Source organism: Dermacentor andersoni, chromosome 3 (assembly GCF_023375885.2).
Source record: "Dermacentor andersoni chromosome 3, qqDerAnde1_hic_scaffold, whole genome shotgun sequence".
Taxonomy (NCBI): domain Eukaryota; kingdom Metazoa; phylum Arthropoda; class Arachnida; order Ixodida; family Ixodidae; genus Dermacentor; species Dermacentor andersoni.
This window is the reverse complement of record NC_092816.1, coordinates 13,984,773-14,004,621: the sequence shown is the minus strand read 5'-3', so window position 1 is coordinate 14,004,621 and position 19,849 is coordinate 13,984,773. Positions and strand designations below refer to the sequence as shown.

At 48.1% G+C, this 19,849-nt stretch overlaps 1 protein-coding gene across 3 annotated transcripts in view; it reads left to right on the top strand.

The window, feature by feature from the left end:
• Positions 1-19,849, top strand: part of LOC126520897 (solute carrier family 35 member G1-like) — a 142,747-nt gene that overhangs the window by 42,309 nt on the left and 80,589 nt on the right. Inside the window, exons 1-2 of one of the 3 annotated variants that reach the window (XM_050169723.3) lie at positions 732-867; positions 12,286-12,426. The exons of 1 other annotated variant lie outside the window; for it this stretch is intronic. The gene's annotated coding sequence lies outside the window, so the exon portion shown is untranslated. Of the gene's footprint in view, positions 1-731; positions 868-12,285; positions 12,427-19,849 lie in introns of those variants that run through there. One more of the 3 variants, XM_050169718.3, reaches the window with a different exon arrangement.

The following is a 19,849-nucleotide window of genomic DNA, read 5'->3' as shown; positions in this document are numbered from 1 at the left end:
AAATTAAAAATCTACTGATTTTTACTGATTGTTCGCGAAAAAATCTACTACTATTCGTTAATGTGTCGTGGCAACACTGTGTAGCTGCGGTTGCAACGGATTTGACGGAGTTAGCTAGTGGAGATGTCGGCAATGAGAAAGGAAGCGCTGCTAGCTGCCGCAATCGATGAGCTTTTGTCAAGTTCGTCTGAGAGCGAGGACGACATGCTGATCGACCTCGTCCAATAACAATGTGGTGAATAGCAGCCGAAAGTGGACAGGTCCGTTGAACGGGTCGTCAGGATTAATTATAAAATCCATTGGTGTTTGCTTGCAACCAGGTATGTCGGAGCACGCAGTTTTACAAGGTTCGAGCGCTTGCCGCGGATGCTCAGCACCTGTAAGTAATAAAATGTGCGCGCGCGCGTGTTCGCGCACGTTTTGTGCGCCAGGGGCAAAGTAGCACTGCCTGCAAGCAACCTGCACGGGGTGCAGTTTTGTCCTCGATGTTGACCCTCCGCAGTGCGCCACCACCGCGGTGCAAAGCGCACCATTCTGGTTTCGGGGCAACCCCGGGGCAAGGTGATCGAGGACGCTATTATTTCCAGTGCTTAACCTTTTAGACAAACCGTCTGCAACGAGCAGCTCACCGTATTCAAAATGGCTGCGCGCCCAAACACCACAGCGCTCCTTAACTGAAGGTTGGCCGAGCTCTCGCGTTCCAAGGGTTCTCCTCACCCTGTCCGGAGCGCCTAGCAGACGACCGGCGGACGCCCGAAAAGCTCGCCCTCGAAGTGAAATCGATCGCGGCCAACATGCCGGCGCCGCAAAGCGGACGACGACAGCGGTCGCTCGCAAAGCCACGATTCTCAGCCGAACCGCATCCAAGTGAGTCTGTCTCGCGATGTTGAGACAATTTATTCTATTCGTCTAGATAGAGGAAAGGACGGCGGTCGTTCACATAGGAACCAGCTAGCAAACGCACGGCTTCCTCGCAGTGGCTTAAAAATAGTGTGGCACATCGCCAGCGTTCTGTGCATAGCAGTGTTCGCGGGATGTGCGTGCGACGGCGATGTCGACCCTGAGTCGCTGATTCATTGAGCGAATTTTTGTGTACGCGACAGCTGCTTGGGTCGAAGCGTGGTGCTGTATTCCGGCTTCTTTCCGCCGGTGTTCAAAAGTCGTTCTCTGCGCCTTTCGCTGTGTCGTTGTTCCTTGAAGAATGAATGCGGTTGCGTCTGAACTCGTGACGCTCCGCGTGTTGTACGTCGATTTGGACGAGACAGCTTACGTAAGTATACCTCCCGTGCCTGCGAAGCGGCGTACCTCTTCGTTTGATCGGTGGTTGTTTAGGTAACTGCTGCGTTGGGAGAAGCGTGATAAGCTACATGTCACTCGGAAAATCAGTGGCAGAGCTCTTCGAGCGGTTATGTGATTCATGATTCACTGACAAACCACATACGGTGTGTCAGCGTAGAAAACCCGCCTGAGTTAGCCTCACCTTTCGCTGGTTTTCACAACACTCTTATTTCGACATCTTTTCCACATCCTCTCGTGGAAGGTTTTTGAGAGGAAGTGCGCGTGCAGATTCCTCCAACAATGAGTTGAGAACCACACTTGCATGTTGCGACCTACGTTTCAAACACCCGTCATTTTTGGAGTCCACCACTACTATATCCGTTGCTTTCTGGACTTCATTGCCCTAAAAGCATTCTCGAACCGCAATGGGAAATTCTAGCAAGTCGAGAAAAAAAAAAGCTTCTAGTGATCACTTAATAACAAAACGTGTCTTCAGTGGCGGCATTACCTCCCTCTTTGATGCCTTAACAGCATTTATGGTGTTGCTCAGTATGATTGCGTGCGTGTCGGGCACCTGGCATCGTTCATCGCGACATCACACCCTTTTTTAATGAAAAAACTTGAGTGTTTTCTTATGCAGAAGATTGACTGCGGTGTTAGGCAAGTATGTGAAGACATTCGATCAACTCTCAACCGCTGCTGTTTCGTTTCTCTCTTTCGTTGGATAATCCTAGCGGTTAGGGGAGCACACTTTGCTCGCGTTCGTACACAGCTGGGGCACGTTAGCAACATGGTGTAAACGACTTGTACATACTTGTGCTGTGACCTTAATTACTTGGCGGAAACTAGGTTCCAAGACGAACTCATATGTACGCCATGTTACTGCCACGCTTGCGCGTATACCAAGCACCCAATACGTCTCACAGTTTCCATTACAAACCCCGAACAACGCGTTAGACCGCAGAGCCGTGCTTTTAGGGAGGCGTGTGCAGTGGCGTAGCTAGGTCGTCTGGCACCCGGCGCCCATAGGTCTTCTGTCACCCCCCCCCCCCCCCCGCCCCCCCGGATGTAGTCGAGGAAGGCGAGGATATCAACAATTTCCGGGTGTCTTCAGACGTATATGACACCCCCCCCCCCCTTCTCTGGCCGCTTTCACCCCCCAGCCCCCCGTTGCTACGCCACTGGGCGTGTGTAAATCTAGAAGCTGCCTGCCTGCGAACTCCCGATGACGCGTGAGCGCCAATACAGGTAGAAGTGCGCTGACGCTGCTTTGCCACGTGGTCAGTTACGAGTAATTTCATCCCCTCAATGGCACTTTCGCCCCACCGTCTCCAGTGGTTCATAGCGGCACATTTGTAATTATTGAGAGTAGCACAAGCATGCATTTTTTCTAGAATTTTCTTCTTTGGCGAACCTTATCGTTATTTTCGGGCTATAGCTAGGTGTGAGGCAGGCATGACCACTCGCTTCTTCGGCGTCGGATTTGGTAAAGCGTATGCGCCAGCGATGAACTTGGCGCATGTTTCGCTTTTGTCCCGTTGCTGCAGGGTGTCTGTTATCCTCCTTCAAAAGTGGGGTCACAGCAGACCTCTGGACTCCACCGACACCTTTCGGAGCACTAATGTGATTTCTCTCTGCCTCTTTTAACAGTACAGTGCAACATCAGCTGATCTAAAACAGAAACTGTTTTGGATTAGTTAGGGACAGGAGCTTGCGGACAACTGATGTAGTCGAAACGTATTTCCTGGCGATCCAGTAGGACCTCGAAATTATATTTGCAACCTTTTTCATCTGTAGAGTACCCAAGCGCCGTAGCGCACACGAGCATTACGGGCTATGTGCTCGGGCCACGAAAAATGTCATCGTTCTAGTTTCCTCGCTTTCTATGATTTCTTTTAAAAAGAGAACCACACACCACAAGCTTTTGGCGTTCGGTGCGCACACGGGGAGATTGTACAGGCGCGTCGAACGTATGGGTGTTCGCCTGTGCGTGCCGTCGTGTCAGCAATCGTTCGTTGCCCCGGTAACTCTGTCGCGCCGCAGAAAAGGGCGAAGACAGGCAGGCAATAAAAGGTCGAAGGGGAAGGCCCCTCTTCCCGCGCCTCGGAGCCCGCACTCGGAGTCACGGGCGGGGGAGGGCAGTCCCGACAGATCTCCCGCAGCCGCAATAAAAACGGCCGGCGCAAGGAGCGTACACCCGACCCAGATCGCGTCTGCCAGTGACAGCGGTCCTCGGGGTATCGTGCCGCGCGCTGGCGTTGACTGCGCGCGGAGGATCAGCGCAAGTCCACGAAGCCTGTCTAAGGCTTTGCACTACGGGGCCGAGCCGTTATTAAGAAAAAAGGGCCGCACATCGCGCAGTGTCGCGAAAGCTGCGCGCCTCCGTCGTGCAGTGTGCACTCGCGAGAATCCGTTGTTGTTAACGAGCGCATGTGGACGGGCGTGTTTCAGTGTCTTCGATTGCCAGAGACACAGTCGGTTGAGCATCTCACGAGTACTCGGGTCGGTTCCCTGCGGCTGCGAGTTGGCTTTATCGTACGCTTTAATTCTCGATTTTATTTACTGTTTCGATATTTTCATTAAAAAAAACAGTTAATTTCTCTTTCGCTTGTTGTCTCGGCTTTATTGTCGATTGGCTTCATTATGCTCAATTAAGAAAGAAATCGAGCCTATCGGTACCCATTATACCTCTGGGTATGTATGTTTGTAACTTTGCGTTATCTTTAGCGTGTATGGTTTTGTTGTAAACGTAGGCTTTATCTTCTTTCTCTCAGTCATTTTTGTTAACTGTAAACAATTCTGCCTCTATTCTTTTATTCCGTATATTCGTTGTGCTTAGAGCATCAATTTTAGCTATAATTTTCTGATTGCAGGATTTTTAGTAGCCAGAATTTCTATTCGTCTCTGGTAATAAACAAACATAAAAGATTACCGTGGTCATATATAGACGTCGTCTCTTATAGCCCTTGCGTTACTTGGGGACGTTGAATCTCGCCAATCGAAATATGTGCACTTCTTTGGCGGCCGACGTAGACGTCAAACTGGCCACTGTCGCACGACCGCATTCGGCGAAGAAAGTTCGATGGAACGCCTTAAATGTTTCCCGTTTCGCCTGCCTATGTTATTTATTTTCTTTCCCTTTTTTTGCCTTTTAGATACAGATTTTTCGACGCAGTGTCGCTGCGGATGTAATTGTGTGATGTCCCTGACCCTCTTAGCTTTGTGATGGGCGATACATTGTATAAAATACAGTTTCTTACTTTTGAATATCACCCTATCACGCTGTCATCCATCTAATGTCCACCCCGTGACACGCCATGACACCATTCTCCTGACATTTACTTGGTTTATATATATATATATATATATATATATATATATATATATATATATATATATATATATATATTATGTGTGTGCGTGTGTGGCGTGTGTGTGTTCGCGCCTATAGTTAAAAGAATAGAACCATGTAGGAAAAATAACTGGACTTTACTAGAATAGAAACACGTCCTACGTGCTTTCTGTTCTTTGAAGTATTTCCGTGCTGGATTCTGTGATTCTATGCTTCACTGATCAAGCGCACATCGGCACATTTCTCGCAAAGAAACAACGGAAAGACGGAACAAATGTACGGTATTAGATTCGTCGGACGATCCCATCGCTGTCAAACAGATGTAGGAGTCGTCGGACGATCTCGCCGCTGCCACCATTTGAAGGAGTTGACGGTCGTAGAGAGGAACTCGGTGAACAGGATTTATTTACATTATTTACATTTTAGACAAGGCATATATCGACTGTCTAGCGTGACTCCCATATGGAGCCCGCAAGATTAACATACAGCAAACAGCTTACGAGCACACAGCTCACGAGTACACAGCTCACGAGTACATTTCGAGCATGACAACGAGCACACAGCTCACTAGTACATTTCTAGCACGACAACGAGCACCCTCTAGCAGCCGGCAACCGCTGCTTATAAGCACTTGGTCCCCCCTTGATTCCAAGCGGACGGAAACGTTCGTCCAGTCATCGTTCGACGTCACCGTTCGACGTCACCGTAGCTGACCCGCCCTTTTGGAGGAGCGGGCTCACATACACGTGTTGCACAGGTTTCAGTTGTCCGGAGCCGACGTCAGAGGGGCTTCGTAGAACTCTGAGCCGTCCCTGTTGACGCGGCCGGATAGCACATTGTCTGGTTTCTCGAGAAGCTCATAGGGAGGTTCCGCCAATTACCTCCCCTCGAGAACTCCCCTGAGCTGACCCCGCGCCACGTGGCTGCTGGTTATTCGCAGTTCCCTGAAGTGCGCCCCGTCCGGTTGGAATGGAACACGTGCAGCGGGCTGAAATAGCTGCAGGCCGATCCTAACAACGAATAGGCGAAGAGCGCGAAGACTTGACACAGCGGGAACAGGACAACGCGTTGTTCTGCAACTCTTGCTGTGTTGTCCTGTCTATCTCTGTGCACCTTCCTCCTGATGCTTCTCGAAATTATCGTTGGTGGTCGTTGTCTTTGTATGTATAGTCTTCGAGGCTTTCACCTATCCGTACATTTGTTCCGTCTTTTCGCGGTTTCTTTGCGAGAAACATGATGATGTGCGTTTGATAGTGACTGATACTGTTGGTGATGCGTCATGTCTATTATATGTATACGTAATAAAGAAGGGTTGAGGAATCTTCATTTGGGAGACCTGCCATGGCTCTTAATTGGCGTAAATACAACGCCTATCAGTATCAGCAACAGCAAGCGACGCAATTGGTTTCACAATTTCCACCAACCGATAAGTAATTTATGCTGCCAAAGCAGTATTCTTTTCTCTTTTTCCTTTTGTTCTGGGATTTACTCCATACGTTGCTGGGCACGTTAAGGATTGCCTGTTGTATGAGTGAGCGAGTGAGTGAGCGAGTGAGCGAGTGAGTGAGCGAGTGAGTGAGTGAGTGAGTGAGTGAGCGAGTGAGTGAGTGAGTGAGTGAGCGAGTGAGTCAGCGAGTGAGTGAGCGAGTGAGTGAGCGAGTGAGTGAGTGAGTGAGTGAGTGAGCGAGCGAGCGAGTGAGTGAGTGAGTGAGTGAGTGAGCGAGTGAGTGAGTGAGTGAGTGTGAGCGAGTGAGTGAGCGAGTGAGCGAGTGAGTGAGCGAGTGAGTGAGTGAGCGAGTGAGTGAGTGAGTGAGTGAGTGAGTGAGTGAGCGAGTGAGTGAGTGAGTGAGTGAGCGAGTGAGTGAGCGAGTGAGTGAGTGAGTGAGTGAGCGAGTGAGTGAGTGAGTGAGACAACTTTATTCGGTTCACAATAGACACGCGTAAACTCAACGTCACCTGGCTAGGCCCACTCGGGGACCAAATTAATTCTGCCTCGCCCATTACGGCGATCCTCACAATAAAATCGTGGTTTTGGGACGTAAAACTCCAGACTTCAATTCATGCATTGCTCTCCTTCGTTCACTTTCATTTTTTTTGTTTTGAACAACAATTCCGTCAGAATGAACGCAGTGAGGATGCTGAATTCTCGCGAGACGTTGGCTTGCGCGCTCATCGCCAAGATAGTCGAGCCTGTGCGGCATTGAAAGGAAATACGTGTGCACGTTTGCGCGCCTCTCTGAAAGACGAAACCCGCGCGGCCGGGCCGTGACGTCCATCGCTGCGTGCGTTGTCTTCTGCAGCAAGCGCGGCGTCTGCTTTCACAGAAGTGTGCGTGTTTAGCAACGCGAAACTCGCAGGAGTGAGAACACTACGGCGCAATTGTGTCACCGGCGTTTGCCTCTGCGTCGGCCTGCGCAAATTGTGCGACGTCTGTATGTAGCGACAGCTCGGCGAGCTCTCGTCACCGCAATCAGAGCGAGCAACAAGCTCGCATATGTCGAAACCGAAAAGTTCGGCGGCCACTCGGCGTGTCACCTCGTCGCGTGCAGCTCGTTTGTTCGTGCCGTCGGCGCCTGTCGCGCGGGGGTATATGCGACAGCTGCTTCGACCTTTGCTGCTGCTTCGCTGACTCTTCGATTGAACCGCGAGTTTGCCTCGTCGCTGTCTGCTTAACTGTTTCCGACGAGTGTGGTGGCCACGATAAAAAGAATGCTATGAAGTATTTCCTAAAACTTCAGTTTCATTCTTTGGTAATGGTACATGCTTTGCTGTGGTCTGTTTCTTTACGTCTGTGTATCTGAGATGCTTCTGTCGATGGTGACATAAGTTCCAAAGTTTTATCTGCCATCGGGCCACTGATTCTTTTTCTTTTAAATAAAAAAAATTTGAATTTCAGAGTGGAAGTACGTGAACGTACAAGGAACGCGCCCAATTAAGAAATTCAAATACCTTATTGTAATGTCAGGGTATACAATTTCACTATATGGACAACGTAGACACTATTGGGGCCCTATAACGTAAAACTATTCCAATATGTTTTTATTCCAATCTGCTGACGTCAAATTTGCGTAACCGCCGACGCAAGCATCGGGTGATGACCCACAGAGAAGTCTGAACAGACCAATCAAACGCCCTCCTCGTTCATAGGAGGTCGCTTTTCTTTGCTTGAAAAACGAATAACATTGCCTACACTGAGCGGCTTGTCTCATCTAATTGGCTCACAAGAGGCGAGGAGCCCGCTGAAGTGGAGAGGGATTCGATGGGGCCGAGCCACTGCACTGAAAATTGATAACCGGATGAAGAGGGTGGTGCCGGCGTCTGTGATTGGTCCGCTTTCCCTTACTTTTGCTTACGGTGGCTCGTCGACAATCACGGCGGCATGCAACGGAAGCTTAAGAATGACGCTAAAAGGGATCCTCAGCAAAGAAGAGTTGGCAGAACGAGGTCGTAAACGTGCCTAAACTGCTCGAAAACGTTACACGGCCACGCAAAAAGGTTTATTACATGCAAAAAAAAAAAAACCATGCTCTCCGGCAGGTGCGAGTAGCCAGTGCCGGAGTGATCGGCGGCAGCCATCTTTTATTCTTTGCAGAACGGGGCAGCCTGCGGTTATTCAGAAGAAAATTCAGTTTTGTTCGGCATATTAATGCATCTTTAACGCGTACACGTCACTTTGACACGGTGAGCTTTTGCGCTTTTGTGACGTCGCGTGACAGGCAGGTGAAGTGGGTGCAGCCCGAAAACTTTTGACCAATAGCCGAGGAATAATCGCGAAAGGCGTCGAATCAGGAATAACTATTTTTCTTTTGTTTGGTCAGATCATGCATAATCTGTGTACACGTCATATCAGATGGGGAGCTATCGCGGTTTTCGTGACGTCGCGTGACAGACAGGTGAAGTGGGGGTGGCCCAAAAGAGTTTTTCACCAGTTGCGGAAGGCTGATTGCAGAATAGAGAAGTTTGGAATTGTCTTACGTTATAGCGCCCTTGTTTGCAAACAGCGAATTGCACGATATCTTGATGGAAATTTGATGGGGTATACTTATCCGCCAATTCCTTCTGCTTTAAAAATAACACTTTGCTTCCGACCGAACGTAACTTGTGAAATGGATAAGTCGATGGCGGAGCAAAACGTAAATTTCGGGCGTGCAAGGCGTCGAAATATTGGTCACATCGGGAGTGGAAGTGTCAGGCGGGAGTCCACGGTAACGGCTTGATTGGTTTGAATGAACGATTTTTTTTTCGTAGGGCTTACCTGGTACAGGTGCATATTTCGGTAGCCCTTTGCAGACAAGGCGAAACGAGAGAAGAGGGAAAGCTTTCAGAGGTGTCGGCTTCGAGTCAGTTCATTCAACTTTTACGTCTTTGCTTTAAACCTAGTTTGCTAAATGAAATTGCGTGAAGAATCGACAAGATTTGGTCACCGACCCATTTGATCCTTCTGAAAAGGGTCAAAATTATTGTAGCAAGATTATTTTAATGAGTAGACGGAATCATTAGTCTGGCTGGTGGTCTGGCGTGCTACTCCAATTGTTGGGTAAGAAATGAGACGTACGCAGTGAACACAAAAAATACACAAGCGGCATGTGCACCCACGGATACGCAAGACCACACTAAATCTGTCCACAAGCTGCTATGTAAATACGTGAAATCCTCTTAAGTCGTGGGATGTGGCGTAGGTATAGGCGAGGTCAAGCGTAACTTAGCTTGGCGATGTTTTTTGCGATTCGTGCTACACCGAACGTGCTATTTCTTTATCACTTTGTTTCTTTTACGCGGCTAACTCTCCTGGACTTGTACAATCGTCACTTTACAGACTGTCTTGAATTTGTATTGACGGTGTTCTTCAATTGGTGGTGTCCAGTCGCGACAACTGCGGAAAGAGCAGTTTTGCTTCAATTGACTGTCAACTCACATTTACTAAAAACACCCTTATTGCTGTGCTGCGTTCATCTCATGTATTTTTCTATCATTGGACAATTTATAGTTTGTGCGGAAGCCAGAGACAAAATTGTTGCCAAAATTATGCCAACCAACTCTCGCCGTGCCGGACTCCCCAATTTTGACTGCAGGTGGGATATTGCTCGCTCCATATGGAGTCGTGCTAGGTCATGTCGTGTTCCTCGATGCCCTTATGGACCGGCACCCCAAAACGTGGTTAAACTGAGGGGCGAGACCGACAGAGAAATCGGTATGCGGCTGGGAAGCAGCAGTGTTGTTTTTAAGCATTGAAATTTTGCCTACTCACTAAAATATGTGGAAGCGATAGCGTTGCTTTCGTTACAAATTTTGATCCGCAGCAAATGGGAGATATGGGCGTAAGGATCCCCCGGTTTAATATATATTGACAGGCAGGCAGATCCCAGGAAGTCAAGACTGTACAGAAAGCGCATTTCTTGCGCCATGACCCACACAGCTATACGAGTATTTCGCGCTCGCTCGATTCAGATCGGTTCAGTCGCGCGATGTTCCACTCCTTTCGAATAACCGTCTCCGACAGCGCCGAGCAGTGAAAACGAGGATGACGTCCGATTCGATGCCCTTGTGTGCTTGCGGATTCGCACGGAACATATGGGAAAACTCCATAGCTCATGACACGTCGATATCGACTCGCAGTCCGCCAGAACTTTGTCTGCAGGTCGGCCATTCACGGAGCCGCATATCTTTCGCACTTGTGTACCCAACTGTTTCTCATATTTCCAAAAGTTGATTCCACTTCAGGTGTGCGAAACATCGTTTGCAAGCCTGAATAAAGCTGTAGCCGTTGGCGGTTAAGTTCACTGTAATACTTAAAAAATAGAGAAGGAAGTCCCCGGACATTTACCCGAACGCACGCCCCATTTTGCTGCTCGGACGGCAGATCCTCATCTCAACTGTCTTCCGCTTTTCAGGAGCGCATACATCGACATGAATAGTGTGGGTGACGAGAAGTAAGACTCTGACTTGTTAGGTCGGGATACTTTGGCGAGCAGGAATGCCAGGCTGCGTGAACAGTCAGAGCTATATAAAAAAAAATTATGGGCTTTTGCGTACCAAAACAACGATGGTCAACTGTAACAAAATTTCAATTTGACTATACTGGCCATATGGGTACTTGATACCATTAAAGTAACCTTGAAAGGCCGCTGGCCTGGTAATCGCCTAATGTTGGCTACCTGGTGGTAAGGGGGCATGAGTGCGACCTGCGTCATATCAGACAACAATCGTTCTAAAGCGCTGATGTCCCTATCGCGCGTATACAACATGCGCGGCCGTTCACGCGAGCGCTCGTTCTCAACGCTCTGGCTTCGTTGTTTCCTGCGGCCGTCGTTTCTATGAGTTCCGGCATCAAGAACGCTAACTTTTGCGAGCTTCTTACGACGCGTTTACCCGCATTTCATGCGCAAATTTTTCGCGCAGACTTTTGGTATGATGCTGTCAAAAACGAGAACTTTCGCGCAGTCCGAAATTTCGTTGCCGTTTGTTTTTAAGGCAAGAAAGACCCAAGCTGACGCACGGGATCATTGTAAAATGCACATCAGCGTGTCTGCGCGCCTTATAAGAAAACAAAAAAAGAAAAAGACACGATCTGTTTCAGAAGTGTAAACTCTGTTTTATGATTTCGGCATCTGGCGCCTCGTTTCTACGCCGAAAAAGTCAATTCTGCATCTCTGTGGTATTTAATGGTGTATGATGTGCACTTGCATGCTTTTGAGGTGTAGAAGAGCGCTTGGAGTTTCCCACCAGCACACGTGATAGTGGGCGGACAGAGGTTAAAAATGAGCAGCGCGCAAGCGGACAAATAAGGAAGAGCACGAACGCCGTCCGCGCTGAGGCGTCTGCGACTCCTTCGCCGCAGAGGAGGCAAAGAAAGCCACGTTGGCTGGCTGTGCAAGGCGTCGATGTCATTTTCACGCGGTGCTGAACATAATCCGAGGCTTCTAAACGCGGGGACGCTCCTTGTGCGTACGCGTTTTTCAGGACTGAATTTACTCTGCTCATTGTTAAGAACTGTCCACATGACCGCCTTCGATAATAGCGTGTTCGCTGTCGCACTTGGGCGTCTTCTGTTATAAGGAACTGCTCGAGCGTACGAAGTGCTAGATAAATGCGGACCATGATTTCGTACGTGGCAGTGCTGCCGCGAAAAAGCACTGGCAGGTCTTACGTGGATGTGGTAATACCTGCGCTGTGAGTGATCACTGCGGGTGCAAATCATGCCACGTGCAGCCTTTGTCTCTGGGTGTTCTTGTAGAACATCGATCACCGTGTTTTGCAGTGATGCTCATGTTCAGGCAGCTGCTGAATTTGCGAATTAAATGACCAGGGTGTCTACCAATCGGGAAAACCGGCAAAACCGGAAATTCTCAGAGATTTTGAATAGTCTGGAAATACTCAGGGAAAACTCAGGGAATTGGTGCTTCTATCAGGGAAAATGATCTAATTTTATTGATAGGGAACGAAAGTCGCGGTGATGGTGGCTCAAGTAACAGAGAGGAATCGTAACGAATTGTCTTTGACGCCGTGTCGTCGGCTGGAGTTGCCAGTGTACAGTCAACGACCGACTTTCCGGACGCCCGATAATTCGGACGTCCAGAAATTTCTGAAACTTCTGAAATTTCAGGTGCAAGAACCGTTCGCAGACCAATTTTCCGGACTTTTTGCCGTGACCGCAGGTCCGAAACGGCAATCAAAGCTACCACCGCCGCCATTTTGATTACATCGCCGCCTCGAACCGGCACTCTCGGAGGCAGTCCCGCTGTCAGCCGCAGCCAACACGGCGGCAGCGCTAGGCGTAGCTGCTTCGACGTTCGCTGGTAAGCCTCTTGCCGTTCGGCGCCGTGTTTGCCGCTCTCAGCACCGGCACCGACTGCGCCTTTGTGGTCCTCGCGATTGGCTTCGAAGCTCGGAAAGCACGACGCGTTGCATAATGTTGGTTCCCGAAAGTCAGCTTTGCCTCAATACATCAGTGTTATGCGGTGAAGCTTAGTAAGCGTGAAAAGGGGCAATGTCACGGGACACAGTATGTATTCCTTAATTACACGCGCGTGCACTCGCCATCTCCTGTCACAGTGCGAGCACCGATATGCCTAATAAGTGTGCTGGCAGGCCTTCAGAGCTTTTTCAGATGGTCCTGTGGCGATTTGAGCGCTTCAAGGCAGTAAAAGACATGCATTCATTTTTTCGACCTGACCGATTTTTCGAACGTTTTCGCGGCACCTAGGGAGCCCTAAAAATCGGACGTTGACTGTACAACTAAGAGGACGCTTCAAATGGTCTGTGGGCCGAACGCGCGGCGGAAGTACGACGACGACCACAGAAAGGAACTACGCATTCATAAATACAGGAAAGGAAGCGTGCCGCCGCTTATTTGAAGGAGCTTGAGCTCAAAAAACGAAGTGTCGGCTGACGTCGAGATGCAGGTGTCCCCCATCAAAACTAAAACTCTTTAAAGCAGGGAAACGCAACACTGAGGCGATTTGCGGGGGCTGAGAACATGTCGGGACAGTTGAGTTTCGCAATTACCAGCTGTTGGGAGGGAATCTCACTTGTGACGAAGTTCGGGCCTCATACCTATAAGCTTGCTATCAGTTTATAGAAATAGCTCATATACTAAGAGATTTGCTTCTGTACGCATCTACTTTTTATTCGTATTTGAGAATGTTCAAGTCGATTTGCAATGGGCTTTACAGTTTTTTTTCGAATATATTTTATTCGCTGTGCATTTTGCTAACCCCTCGCTTATTTTTTCTTTATGAATAAAATAAACAGTACTCCTTACTGTTCAAACTGGATTAAGTCACTATTCGAACACGATTAAGTCGTTTTTTTTAACATGCTTACCAGGGAGTGACAGCATCGGGCGACATGGTGTCTGCACGTCTTGACATAAGACAAAGTTCTGTGTCACTCGGGAAATTTTGCAAAGGCACTCAGGGAAAACCGGGAAAACTCGGGGAATTTGGAAATGTCAGCTTGGTAGACACCCTGGTCAATGTCTAGTGTGAACGTTACGTGTGTCGTTTATCGTCATCTTTATGCACTCATTCTGTTTTCTCGCCTTCTTCTTCGGGCCTGTCTCGGGCAGCTGCTCTAAATTGAAAGCACCTTGTCAGCCAACGCATTACAATTATTTTTGTGCAGTGTCTTGATCTTTTTCGTTGTCATGGACACACGTGTAATATCATATATTTGCTTGACTGGAATGTACCAATCTTGAGCTGCAGCTTTATGGAAAGGCAATTCACAATAAGTGCACGGTAGCATAGAAAAATACAAACCTGTAGATAAATCTGCAGAGCTTTTCACAGAGGGTATCTTATAACCAACGCGAACGACAAAGGCACGCAAAAGGTGACACGCTGCTGCATCCAGTTTGCAACATAGCAAACAACGTCATACCGCATAAGGGATAGCAAATGCACTATAGCGCAGTGCTTTTATTTCTCTGCAGCTGTTTGCGGATATGTTTTGCTAGAATACGCAAATTCACATCCAGAGGTAGCCACGAAACTACGGTAAGCATGGCGAAATAGCGTGACGTCATTGTCAACGATGTACGTTTGACATTGCTAAAGCATTAGTTTCCTTTGTGGTCTTTCTAAATTTCTGCCGGGATATGCCAGCGTTAAATTTGTAGAGCGCCATGGGGTAAATGCAATGTACTTGTGAAAATAACTTTTGCTATCCGAATCATTGCCTGCATCACAAGTTGATGGTAAATATTCTTCTAAAATCGTACTCGCCATCTTTACTTCGGGTCCTCAAACAGATCCTGTCAAGCGAAAGTTTCCTAATCGGGACACTCAAATCTTGGGACTGTTATCGGCCATGTGATTTTCGAAAGAAAAAAGCGTTGAAGGGCGAGATTGCGGTGAAATGAAAGGGATATTTAGATTAGGGGACGCAAGCCGCTTTCGTCCGTTAATCTAAATCTCTCTTACCTTCACAGTATTGCAAGGGCATTGCGAATAACTCTGTCGACTTTGTCAGGATGTCCTGGCGGCAGCGGCAGCCGTATGAATAAGCTGGCCCGGTGTTATAAGAAAAAGATACTTTCCTCAAGAGCTGTTTGAGAGCAAACGCCAGCGAATCGTGGCGTTGCAGGTCTTTTTAGCCAATACGACCAGCCAATGGTATACATGGAACTTGAGGACGAAAAGCTTTGTCGAATTCGGCCCCTAATAAATGTAGAGCTACTAAACTGCAGGGGAAAAGTGCAGGTGTCGCTCCCAGTCGCTCTACCAAGTGGCAAAAAATAAATAAATAAAAAGAAATGAAAGTGCGCAATATTCGGGGGAGAGGGAGGGCTTGGCTTTGTGAGCAGTACGAGAGAACAAGGGAGACACGTACGCGGAGCCACGTCTTAACAACGTTTCTTGTGTCGGCCATCTTCCTGTGATCCCTTAGTCATGGTTTCACTGGGGACTTCACAACGGTCCCACAGATCGACCCCTATATTTAGCATTAATCATCATGCAGCGCTTCACTAGGTAGACTGCTCAGACTAGAGCAGTCTGTACTAAGACAACTAAACAATGTAATACAAAATAATGGATTTCTTTCTTGCAGTAATGTTGCTAAGACCATTTACTGCATAAGCGAAACAAGCAAAGTGGCACAGTCCCTAGCTTTAATGAGCATGGTAGCGAACGATCTAACCAGGGCGCTCCAAGCGGCGGATCGATGCCTACTTTGACTGTCGAGCAAGCATCCTTATTCACTTAGTTACGCACGTTCCGGTTGATGGGCAGCGTCACTTCTTGCTGAGCTCCGATATCGATTAAACCTACTACAACGTAAAAAAAAAAAAGAGACTACTTAGTGATATTACAGGAAAGGAAACTTGAGGCCCTCTTGTATTTTACGAAGGCTTCCGCATGTCTCTTTCTCTCTCTTTTACTGCGAAAATTGAGCTGACTGTGCTTTATCGCGATAACGGAAGAAAACGTACGTCATAATGTAATCAGAAATGTTTGAGTGAAATAGTATTGCCAGATTCGATATTTCATTCAAAGAAAAATGTAGTGCCTAGATGAAAATTGTCCTCCTCGCACTGCCGGAAGATTTCGTCAAAATTCTTTGCTCGATGTCAGCGTTCTTGTTGTGCCCGTGTATCCTAGTAAAAAAAAAAATTCGAAAGAAAACATCGGTGTTTTGGTCGAGGTTTCTTCCTAAGCACCCTGACACGCCCCGACACGGCTCTCGCACAGCCAGTCCAAACTCGTCACGCCTCTCTTGTCTCGGCTGTCATTGTTGTGCGGATTAATTGTGGAGCTAAATACTCGCGATTACTTCTCGCTTTCGCCGAAAAACGTTTTTCACTCGTGTCAAAGTCGACCTCGTTATCGCTTACTTGATAGTATGCATGGGGCGTCGTATTCCAACACGCTATGGCTTGCATAGTTCATGTTAAAATCTCTAAATAAAGAAGGAAGTAAGGTTGTACTGATATTAGAAAAGTACGTCTTTGATGCTTGTTTAGTGCGTCTGCACGTGCGTTGTCGTTCTTCTTCAGCTTGTCTCTCGCTTAAAAGGAAAGTTCTGTCACCCACCCGACAGCAGCCGAAGCTGCAAATGAGGCCCACGCGGATTTCTCAAAAAATGTAGTTTCGCAGGTGAAGAAAGATTCATATTTGTCCGGGTGATCGAACACGTGACCTATGCTTTTCCGGGGCGGTCGCTCTAGCATAGTGTTGCCCAAACCGCAGCTCGTGACCCTTCAAGGGGTCGTGGAGAGTGAAACTATGTGCACGTTGTTCTGCTTGCCGGTACAGAGACAGATTTCTCAGTATTGGGGCCCATACTCTTGCAATGCTGTTTTATTTGAGTAATATATATACATATGCATAGCGCTGGTAAACGCTCTTAGGGTTAGTTATAATATAGACAGACATGATACCCCAGAAAGTGGACAGGAAATGGCGCCGAGGTGGCTCAGTTTCGCACCTGCAGCCAGTTATTCTTTCATCTACTTTCATTTTCACTTATTTATCATTTATGTAATTCAGTTAGGAACTACAAATAGTGGCCTCTATGCTGTCCTTCGTGTCATTCTTTGTTGTCTTGTTATGATTTGACTACTATATCATACATAACAAGCGTGACTTGTAAGTGTGATTATTGGGCAGAGGTAGCATTTGTTCTGGCCACAGGATGGACGGCGAAACGGCGATCTAAACCTTCGGTCGCCACAAAGAGAACGAACCCGGCCGCTCAACCGCAGCTAATCCTGTCTCACCGAAAGTGTTAAAAAAATAAAGTTAAATTATGGGGATTTACGTGCCAAAACCACGATCTGATTATGAGGTACGCTGTAGTTGGGCACTCCGGAAATTTGGACTGCTTGGAGTTCTTTGGTGGTGACAAACTTTATTGAAAGGGGGAAGGGTAAAGGGGGACGTGGCTGAGGGATTGGGCTCAAGTAAGGCCCTGGGCCTGCTTGGCCTTCTCCGCTCAGTCCACCAGTTCAAGCTGTCGGTCGACGTCCGCGGAACTGAGCCAGGCTGTCCAGTCAGTCTCGCTGCTGACGGGGGGATGAGAAATCGGGAGCGAGGTGCATTCCCACATTATGTGTGTGAGTGTTCCTGTTTCTGAACGGAGCCTACATTGGTCGCTTTCCTTGCCCCCTGTGATTTTATTAATGTACTTTGGGTGTGGGTATGTGTCTGTCTGAAGTCGCCGAAACGCGACCGCTTCCGTTTTATCGAGTTGCTTGGCCGGTGGTGGGAGCGCGCGACGCCTCAAGCGATACCTGTGGGCTATTTCATGATAAGTCTCGCAGGGTTCCTCGTGTCTCTCCTCCTCATTCACGCCGTCCGCATCCGCGGACGATTCTCGGCGCGCGAGATCTCGAGCCAAACTGTGAGCCGACGCGTTGCCGGGCACAGCCGCGTGAGCGGGGGTCCGCACGAGGGTTTTCAAGCCGCTTAGGGGGCGTCGCGTGAGGACATGGTACGCCTGTTTGGAAATTCTACCGCGGACGAAATTGCCGATGGCCTGCTTGCTGTCGCTGATGACGGTATTCGCTTCCGCATGCATGGCCATGGCTATCGCGGTTTCCTCCGCTTCCACCACTCGGCCAGCCGTGATTGTTGTGTGTTCTATCAATCCTCCGTTGTGATCCGCTACCACCACGGTCATGAGGTCGCCGCGAGGGTGTCTGGCTGCGTCTGTGTAGACCACTCCATCTTGCGAGCCGTAGCGTCGCCAGATGGCTTCACTACGGGCCTGCCGACGGCTCTGATGGAACTCGGGGTCCATGCTGCGGGGTAGAGGTGGGGCATAAATATGCCCCTGACCTTTCGCGGAATCGTCATGTACTCTGTAACCTCGGGGATAGCCTCGAGACATAGCTTCCGGAGGGCTGTGCGGCCAGCCGGGGTTAGCGAGAGACGACGGACTTGGGCTGTGTGGTGAGCGTCTAAGAGCTTTAACGTGGATCTAAATCTAAGTACACAGGTGTTTTCGCATTTTGACCCCATCCCCAACGAAATGCGGCCATCGTGGCCAGGATTCGATCCCGCGAACTCGTGCTTAGCAGCCCTACGCCTTAGCCGCTAAGCAACCACTGCGGGTACCGAAACTGTGTAATTGGGTGTTCAGCACGCATGGTTTTCTCAAGAAAGCAATACTCCCTTCTTACTAAAGTAAATGATTAAATTAATCCTTGTTGATAACACTAAGAGGCATTTTTGATAGTTCTCTCTGTTGTGGTTACTGTCCTTTAAATAAATTAAAATGTAAACATATCTTCGTCAATGAAAAAAGAAACTTTCAGAATGCTTGTAATTTATAAAGCATATTTCTTCAACTACAAAGCTTTATTTCCTGAGAGATCTCCGTGTACTTCCTACGTAGCTTCGGCTGCGACCAAATTTTGCTCGTCATGATTCCGCAGAATCGATTTGCAAAATATTTTACCTGCCGCGCTCCTCCTTCTCATATCTTAATTACTTATTTCCAGTCTGTTTGGCTCATTTGAATTAAAGCGATGGATTTAGTGTTGCAATAATGACTGCGACGACCGATTAATTCAGGTTAATGGCGTTACTTGGGCACGCAAAAGAACACATGAGAGAAAAGAGAGGAAAGGTTGAAGCACATTTGGTTTTGCATTTTTCTTTGGTAAACACAGCTGATAGTCGGCGATCCATGCACGACTTCGATATATGCTCGACCCTCTGTGCCGCCGTGTTCCTTTTGCAAGCGAACGTGCCTGCCAAACCATTTACGCCAACCTGACAACGGCCTTCATTTGCATCCTACACAGTACGAAATGAATAGTTGAGCGACATCTCGTCTGGTCGGGAAGCAGATTCACGTGAGAAACAGAATAAAAAGAACACCGACCAAAGGGGTGTTAACTATCTAATTAGGCTGTATCATTCATTATGTAATTTATTTACTGATGTGTATATACTAATTGTTTTGAGTGCTTTATCAAGGCACTTTTATGTTAAACCCCGTATTCCCTTTTTGCTCTCCATTGTTAAAACATTGTGAAACTTGTAACCTTGTGGTGTTATGGCCGTTGCTCTGTTCTTGTTGATAACTTTGCACAGCATACCATTTTCGCATTTGCACATCTTCAATGTACACGTGTCAGCGGTGTTTATTATATGTTTCTCGTATGTTTATCCTGGCCCTCCTCCATTGTTCGGCGGGAGATAAAGATTCCTTCCTTCAAAGGGGGTAACGGTTCCGGCTTGAGCCTTGCTCACTGATCAGTGGGTGTCAGTGAACAAGACACGTGTGAAACGAAAGTCTTCAGCGCAAACAAGACGAGGATAGAAGGACACACGTGAAACAAGACTATAGCGCTTACCTACAATTGGATCTTCCGTGTGGAAGCCGAAATGTCTAACCTCTTTGACAATACCATTTTGGTCGGCGTTCTCTGTATTGTGTTTCTCATATGACTCGCCTATTGCGGACAGCGTGCTATTTTGAGCGTCGACAAGCACGCAGGTGTGTGCTCGTGTATCTGCGTATTATGCGCGTACACCGCGCTCGTCATAAGAACAATTACCGGCTTCGCTCGGCAAGTGCGTAAAAGCAGCAGCAGGAGGCCCGTAGCCATCGCAACTGCACACACTCATTGCGGCGAAATCGATGCGTGAACACTTATGTGACTGCGGGTTTATTCATTTTCTGTTCATTTATTCTTACACCCCTGATTTAACTGGGATTGTTGATTCGCGTTCGCGAAAAGAGCTATTCGATTGGCAAGGGATAACA